The following is an 8,737-nucleotide window of genomic DNA, read 5'->3' on the forward strand; positions in this document are numbered from 1 at the left end:
CAGAAGTGTGCTACATGGCAGACCAATCCAAACTCATCTAAGTATAACAGGGTTGGTTTTCTTTCATTATGGGTTGCCATACGACCTATGGAAACTCCCCCTTCACGTGATGTGATTGAGATGCTTAATATCAAAGATGTTTACAGTCACGCCAAACACTAACTGTACCTGTGTGACCTGTCACTATAAAAGGCAGTGTGGCGTGACATACTGTCTTTACTCCACTCTCATGTTTATGTGTTTTACATTACGAGATTACTATTAATCCCCTTCACATTATTTTCTCACGGAATTATGATTCTTTAACGATTTGAGGAGGTGCTGTGAGTAGTTGATTTTTATCAAATCTACTCCCCCCTCTCTCGTTATTGTGCCTTTCCATACTAGCTAGCTTTTATTGCTTCTTGTTGGGCATTTCCATCCTTGTATGTTCGCTAGCTAGCTAGTTAGTTTCAGGTCTATCCTGTTACCTCAGAAATTAGCTAGTAGCTAGCCACACATAGCTACCATAGCTAGTTAGCTTGCTGTACATGTTGTTGGAATTTGTTGACCCGCAGTGTCATGCCAGTCCTGCTTGACTGCCACACCAGTCTGTACACGGAGCTGTAGGCTACCAGTCCTCGATTGACCGAGTCCACCAACGCTGAGACTGACAGTCCACGTTTGACTGTGTCAGTCAGATAGCTTTATATAGGGGGCAGTTTCAAGCCCAGACCTTGATACATGTTTAAGTGGGACCACAAAGCACGACACGTCAGAGCCAAATGGTAGATTAAGTCACTGGACGGTCATATGGCAAACATTGAGTCTGCCCTCAAGAACATCCTGGCCAGGCTTCCCCTGCCAGGACCAAACCTAACCTCTACCTTTGAATGGAGCATGGTTGTTGAATCGGATGACACTGACGTATTGTCCACAAGAGCCTCCCACTCTTATGACAACAGACTATGACAACAGACAACAGACTACCGCCCCAATAGATCCACAGACGATGCAATCGCCATCGCACTGCACACTGCCCTATCCCATCTGGACAAGAGGAATACCTATGTAAGAATAGTGTTCATTGACTATAGCTCAGCATTCAACACTATAGTACCCTCCAAGTTCATAAATAAGCTTGAGGCCCTGGGTCTGAACACAGCCTTTGCAACTGGGTCCTGGACTTCCTGACGGGCCGCCCCCAGATGGTGAAGGTAGGAAACAAAACCTCCACTTCGCTGTTCCTCAACACAGGGGCCCTACAAGTGTAAGTGCTCAGCCCCCTTCTATACTCCCTGTTCACTCAACTCAATCATCAAGTTAGCAGACGACACAACAGCAGTAGGCCTGATTAGCAACAATAACGAGACAGCCTACAGAGAGGAGGTAAGGTCCCTGGGAGTGTAGTGCCAGGAAAATAACCTCTCACTCAATGTCGACAAAACAAAGGAGCTGATCGTCGACTTCAGGAAACAGCAGAGGGAGCACGCCCCTATTCACATCGATGGGACCGCAGTGGAGCAGGTGGAAAGCTTTAAGTTCCTTGGTGTACACATCCCTGACAATCTGAAATGGTCCACCCACACAGACAGTGTGGTAAAGAGCCTCAGGAGGCTGAAGAAATTTGTCTTGGCACCTAAAACCCTCACAAACCTGAACTTTTACAACTTTTCACGCCTGGTTTGGGGGCAGGACCGAACCATTTCATATAAATAGAGGGTGGCAATACAGAGGCTCCCTGGATGTTTACTTTATTTTAAAAAACAAGAAAATAAATCATTAGTTTTATTTTACATTGTAAATATAACATTATATTAATGATTATAGGCTAATCATTTAATATCGATTTTTTTGACCTAATGTTCCCCCCCCCCCCCCCCCCCCCCCATATGCCCCTGCCAGTGCATCAATTCTGGCACCAAAAGGCTCTTGAACAGCTTCTATCCCCAAGCAATAAGACTGATATATAGCTAACAAAATAGCTGCATGGACTATCTGAGTCAACCTTGTATCCTCATTGACCTTTATATTTTTGTCTCTATGCACACTCACACACTCACTCCATCATCTGCTCACTCACACATGACATGCACCTACTTTTATACCGACTCTACACACACGCACACACACTCACATACAAGCTGCTGTTACTCTGTTGATCTTATATCCTGATGCCTAGTCACCTTAACCGTATACATAAACTCAGCAACGAAAGAAACTTCCCTTTTTCAGGACCCTGTCTTTCAAAGACAATTCGTAAAAATCAAAATAACTTCACCGATCTTCATTGTAAAAAGTTTAAACACTGTTTCCCATGCTTGTTCAATGAACCATAAACAATTAATGAACATGCACCTGTGGAATGATCGTTAAGACACTAACAGCTTACAGACGGTATGCAATTAAGGTCACAGTTATGAAAACTTAGGACACTAAAGAGGCCTTTCTACTGACCCTGAAAAACACCCAAGAAAGATGCCCAGGGTCCCTGCTCATCTGCGTGAACGTGCCTTAGGCATGCTGCAAGGAGGCTTGAGGACTGCAGATGTGGCCAGGGCAATAAATTGCAATGTCCATACTATGAGAAGCCTAAGACAGTGCTACAGGAAGACAGGACGGACAGCTGATCGTCCTCGCAGTGGCAGACCACGTGTAACAACACCTGAACAGGATTGGTACATCCGAACATCACACCTGTGGGACAGGTACCGGATGTCAACAACAACTGCCCGAGATACACCAGGAATGCGCAATCCCTTCATCAGTGCTCAGACTTTCCGCAATAGGCTGAGAGAGGCTGGACTGAGGGCTTGTAGGCCTGTTGCAAGGCAGGTCCTCACCAGACTTCACCGGCAACAACATATGGGCACAAACCCACCGTCGCTGGACCAGACAGGACTGGCAAAAAGTGCTCTTCACTGACGAGTCGCGGTTTTGTCTCACCAGGGGTGATGGTCGGATTCGCGCTTATTGTCGAAGGAATGAGTGTTACACCGAGGCCTGTACTCTGGAGCGGGATCGATTTGGAGGTGGAGGGTCCGTCATGGTCTGGGGCGGTGTGTCACAACATCATCGGACTGAGCTTGTTGTCATTGCAGGCAATCTCAACGCTGTGCGTTACAGGGAAGACATCCTCCTCCCTCATGTGGTACCCTTCCTGCAGGCTCATCCTGACATGACCCTCCAGCATGACAATGCCACCAGCCATACTGCTCGTTCTGTGCGTGATTTCCTGCAAGACAGGAATGTCAGTGTTCTGCCATGGCCAGCAAAGAGCCTGTATCTCAATCCCATTGAGCACGTCTGGGACCTGTTGGATCGGAGGGTGAGGGGTAGAGCCATTCCCCCCAGAAATGTCCGGGAAGTCACAGGTGCCTTGGTGGAAGAGTGGGGTAACATCTCACAGCAAGAACGGGCAAATCTGGTGCAGTCCACGAGGAGAAGATGCACTGCAGTACTTATTGCAGCTGGTGGCCACACCAGATACTCACTGTTACTTTTGATTTTGACCCACTCTTTGTTCAGCGACACATGATTCAATTTCTGTTAGTCACATGTCTGTGGAACTTGTTCAGGTTATGTCTGTTGTTGAATCTTGTTATGTTCATACAAATATTTACACGCTTAATATTTACATGTTAAGTTTGCTGAAAATAAACGCAGTTGACAGTGAGGGAATGTTTCTTTTTTTTGCTGAGTTTATCTACCTTTATCACTCCAGTATCCCTCCACATTATAAATATGGTATGTTATTCATATTTCTTCTTATTTCTTGTTTTTTTTCTAGTATTACATTGTTATTGATTATTGCATTGTTTGGTTTAGAGTTAGCAAGAAAAGCATTTCATTGTACTTGTGCATGTGACATTAAAACCCCTGCCATCTGTGGCATTGTGTTCTGTGACAAAATTACACATTTTAGAGTGGCCTTATATTGTCCCCATTTCAAGGTGCACCTGTGTAATGATCATGCTGTTTAATCAGCTTCTTGATATGTCACACCTGTCAGGTGGATGGATTATCTTGGCTAAGGACAAATGCTCACTAATAGGGATGTAAACAAATTTGTGCACAACATTTGAGAGAAATAAGATTTTTGTGCATATGGAACATTTTGGTGATCTTTTATTCCAGCTCATGAAACATGAGACCAACACTTTATATGTTGCGTTTATATTTTTGTTCAGTATACATGTACTTTCTACCCATCCGTCATGCCTCACTTTAGCAGAAGATGGATGTAAGGCAGTGTTTCGGCCAAATCCAGCATTCTTCCCAAAGGTGCTTTCATCATCACGTGCTAACCAGCCATTAATTATAGTGACATTTCTTCCGCCTTCTCACAAGAGTGTCATGAGTTGCATACACTTTGCCCAATTAGGACATTGAGTGCATATCTTGCTGAAACAAGAGCTGTTTGTCAAACAGAACAGCTTTTTGTGTGTTATGGGGAGAATACCATAGTGCGGCACACAATTGGCCCAACGTTGTCCGGGTTAGGGGAGGGTTTGGCTGGGGTAGGTCATTGTAAATTAAGAATTTGTTCTTAACTGACTTGACTAGTTTAATAAATGTTAAATATATATATTTTTAAATAAACACCAAGGGTGTGATGTCTCGAAGCCGAGACTGGAACATTATATTACCACTGCAGTATCAAAATCAAAATGCTGCAGTAGGTAGACCAACTCCAGACAGCGTAGTTGCACACTCCACCAGGGGTATGGACACTTCATGGGCCATGTTATGAAGGGCCTCCCTGGACTCTATCTGTTCTGTTGCAAGTTGGGCTAGACTCCATTTTATGTCAACAAGTCAGTGGGCCCTATGGTTCTGGACAAGGCACGCCCGTGGACCTTGTACATACTTACTTATCAACCATCAGTGAGATGGATGTTCTATACAGAGGCCTTCCACTCTTGGTGGTGTTGCACCCAATTGAAGCCTCATGTTGTAAGTTCTAGCTTTCAGTTCGCTTGTGTATATGGTTGTGTACCACAGTTGAGATTCTGTGTTGCCCTGTTGGGTAATTGTAATCTGTTGCATCCTGTGGTGGATGCAAGGAAGTCCCAGGGACTCATCTGGACTAAGTTAAATGGTGAGTTATCCTACTCTGTTGTCCGAATTACCTCTTTGGTACAGCCTCTCCTGTAGGTTGTTTGGTGACCCGTTATGAAAACAATAGAGAACATTGGGTTACGGGTGTAACCATGGTTCTCTGAGTAGAGTAACGGGTCGCCACGCTTTCATGTCGTTCCTCCACCTCCGTGGGGTTTGAGTGAAGTAACAGACAGTATGTCATGCCACAGTGCTTTTTATAGTGGTAGGTCACGTGGGTAAAATAAGGGTGTGGCGTATGCCATAGGTCATGCTTACAGATGGGGGGAGATTGCGAACTTCAGTTCTTCCCAGTCTGATATTGACGTGCAAGTGGGATGTCACGTCCTGAAATACTGTATTCTATTTTCAGATTTACAATGTGTATGAGTTCTCTATGTACATGTCCTGATGTGTATAAATATGTGTACGGTACTTGTTAGATATTGGGGGCATCCTGAGATGTGCTTTTGTTATTGCTGTAAGTGTCACGGATCTCTCCGGTACAGCTGCTCATTTTGTCCACCAGTTCTGGAGGTCGACGTCACCAGCCTTCTAGGCTTCACTGAACTGGATTCGTTATCATCAACCCCGATTACTCACACCTGGTTCCCATTTCCTCTGATTAGTATGTTATATATGTGCCTTCTGTTCTCCATTGTCCTTGTTGGTTATTGTTCCCATGTCCGTTGGTTGTGTGACTACCTATGCGTTGTTTCAGCTTCTGTGCCGTGTATTTTTGTGCATTACGGGTCTCGTCCTGTGTCATTCTACGACGTTTACCCTCACTCTTTCGTTTGGGTACGTCCCAGTGGTTTGTATACGTGTTTGTTTTGGGTGTATTAAAAACCCCTATTATGTATTCATGCGCCTTTCTCCAAATCCTTATTACCAGCGTGATAGTAAGAATGAGTTAGCTAGAATGATATAATTTTAATGGTCACATTAGCTACCTGCTAATTCAGTTATTTCCATGCTAACAAATGAAACAAATCTACAAACACCAACACAGTTATACTGCACATCTAATGTGCTTCCTTGCCTCTTATCGTCAGGTACTACATGTGTATTGTATTTTGTACAATTTTGGTCATGTTTGATTACAAAATACCCAGTCTGATATTGACATGCAAGTGACAAATCAAGAATCTACAACCATCAACATACTGTTGTCTTGCACATCTAATATGCTTCCTTGTGTCTTATTGTCAAAATAAACACCAATCATCTGGGATCACTGGCTGGACAGTCCTTTCTTTAAAAACGCATGCTAGCTAAGACAGTTAGAGTAGCTAGGTAGTCTAACTTGATTAATAGCGTGACATGGTTTATTGGTAGCTAGTTATGAGTTTGGGAGATTGCAAACCTATCTGGGCTAGCTAAAGCCAACTTCATACAATTGCTAGGTTATAGAGAAAAAAATATTTTGCATGTATTTTTTAACAGATCAAATCTGAGGGGGCATGACGCCTCCGGGTGTAGACATTGGTATCATGGAAATAAGGCAGCATTTATCATCCTGGGGTCCCGGTTATGTTGATTTAGCTTGATAGATACTATAAGGGCTATAATGCTCATGCCTCTGGCCCCCTGCTGAGCTGAAATGTCACTGTTTCCCACAGCTCTACCTGCCCCAGACAGAGGGCCATAGTTCAATGCACCCTCCTGTTCTCACAATTCTCTGAATTACAAAACATATATTTTTTAAATCATTCAATCAAAGCATCCAATAACTTAACTGGGAGTGGAAAGATGAAATACACTTGATATTCTTTGACTGAAGACTGTCAGTATGAGATTGATACAGTTTTTTTTTGTAGTCAGTCATGTTCTCTTGTGGTGTTGGTGGACTTAATCCTGTCCTGCGGCGTTTTGTGTGTGGAGGAATACGCTCCTAGTCACTACCCACCATATGTGTGTTAGAAAAAAAGACCTGTTGTGGTAATGAATGGCATATACTGTACAGAGGGGTCCACAATTATTTGCACCCTTGATAAACATGAGCAAAATAGACTGTATACAATATATAATACAAATACTGAGCTGTATTGTACGCTCACATTTTGACTTATTTTATACTAATACAATTGCTCAGAAAGATTTATTTGAACAAGTAATAAATATATTATTGGCTCCTCTGTTTTCAGTACTCCAGCACCCTACCCTTGCAAGGATATTGACACTGAACCTTTTTCTAAAATGTTTTATGAGATTAGATAACACATTAGGAGGGATCTTAGACCATTACTCCATACAGAATCTTTCCAGATCCTTGATGTCCTCCGTCTGTGCTTATGGACTGCCCTCTTCAAAGTCAAGACTGAAATGGCCATTGCAAATTGCAGATTGTTTTGTCAATTAACAATTTCCTTGTGGATTTTGATGTGTGCTTGAGGTTATTGTCTTGCTGGAAGATTGTCAGTTTCCTGGCAGAGGCAACCAGGTTTTTAGCTAAATTGGTTATTACACTTACTGAAAAGCAACTATCATACAGTGCCTTCAGAAAGTACTCTGACCCCTTGACTTTTTCCACATTTTGTTAAGTTATAGCCTTATTCCGAAATGGATAAAACAAATGTAATCCTCAGCAATCTACACACAATACCCCATAATGATAAAGCAAAAACAGGTTTTAAGAAATGTTTGCAAATGTATTAAATACAAAAACAGAAAAACCTTATTTACACAAGTATTCAGACCCTTTGCTTTGAGACTCAAAATTGAGCTCCGGTGCATCCTGTTTCCATTGATCATCCTTGAGATGTTTCTACAACTTGACTTTGGTAAATTCAATTGATTGTACATGATTTGGAAAGGCACACACTTGACTATATAAGGTCCCACAGTTGACAGTGCATGTCAGAGCAAAAACAAAGACATGAAGACGAAGGAATTGTCCGTAGAGCTCCGAAACAGGATTGTGTCGAGGCACAGATCTGGGGAAGGGTACCAAAAAACTATCTGCAGCATTGAAGGTCCCCAAGAACACAGTGGCCTCCATCATTCTTAAATGGAAGAAGTTTGGAACCACCAATACTCTTCCTAGAGTTGGCTGCCCGGCCAAACTGAGCAATCGGGGGAGAAGGGCCTTGGTCAGGGAGGTGACCAAGAACCTGATTGTCACTTTGACAGAGCTTTAGAGTTCTCCTATGGAGATGGGCGAAGCTTCCAGAAGGACAAACCATCTCTGCAGCACTCCACCAATCAGGCCTTTATGGCCAGACGGAAGCCACTAATCAGTTAATGGCACATGACAGCCCACTGAGTTTACCAAAAGGCACCTAAAGACTCTCAGACCATGAGAAATAAGATTCTCTGGTATGATGAAACCAATATTGAACTCTTTGGCCTGAATGCCAAGCGCCACATCTGGAGGAAACCAGGCATCATCCCTACGGTGAAGCATGGTGGCGGCAGCATCATGCTATGGGGATGTTTTTCAGCGGTAGGGACTGGGAGACTAGTCAGGATCGAGGCAAAGACGAACGGAGCAAAGTACAGAGAGATCCTTGATGAGATCCTTCGGGACAAGTCCCTGAATATCCTTGAGTGGCCCAGCCAGAGCTCAGACTTAAACCAGATCGAACATGTCTGGACAGACCTGAAAATAGCTGTGCAGCAACGCTCCCCATCCAACCTGACAGAGCTTGAGAGGATC

The sequence above is a fragment of the Oncorhynchus mykiss genome, chromosome 12 (genome assembly GCF_013265735.2).
Source record: "Oncorhynchus mykiss isolate Arlee chromosome 12, USDA_OmykA_1.1, whole genome shotgun sequence".
Taxonomy (NCBI): domain Eukaryota; kingdom Metazoa; phylum Chordata; class Actinopteri; order Salmoniformes; family Salmonidae; genus Oncorhynchus; species Oncorhynchus mykiss.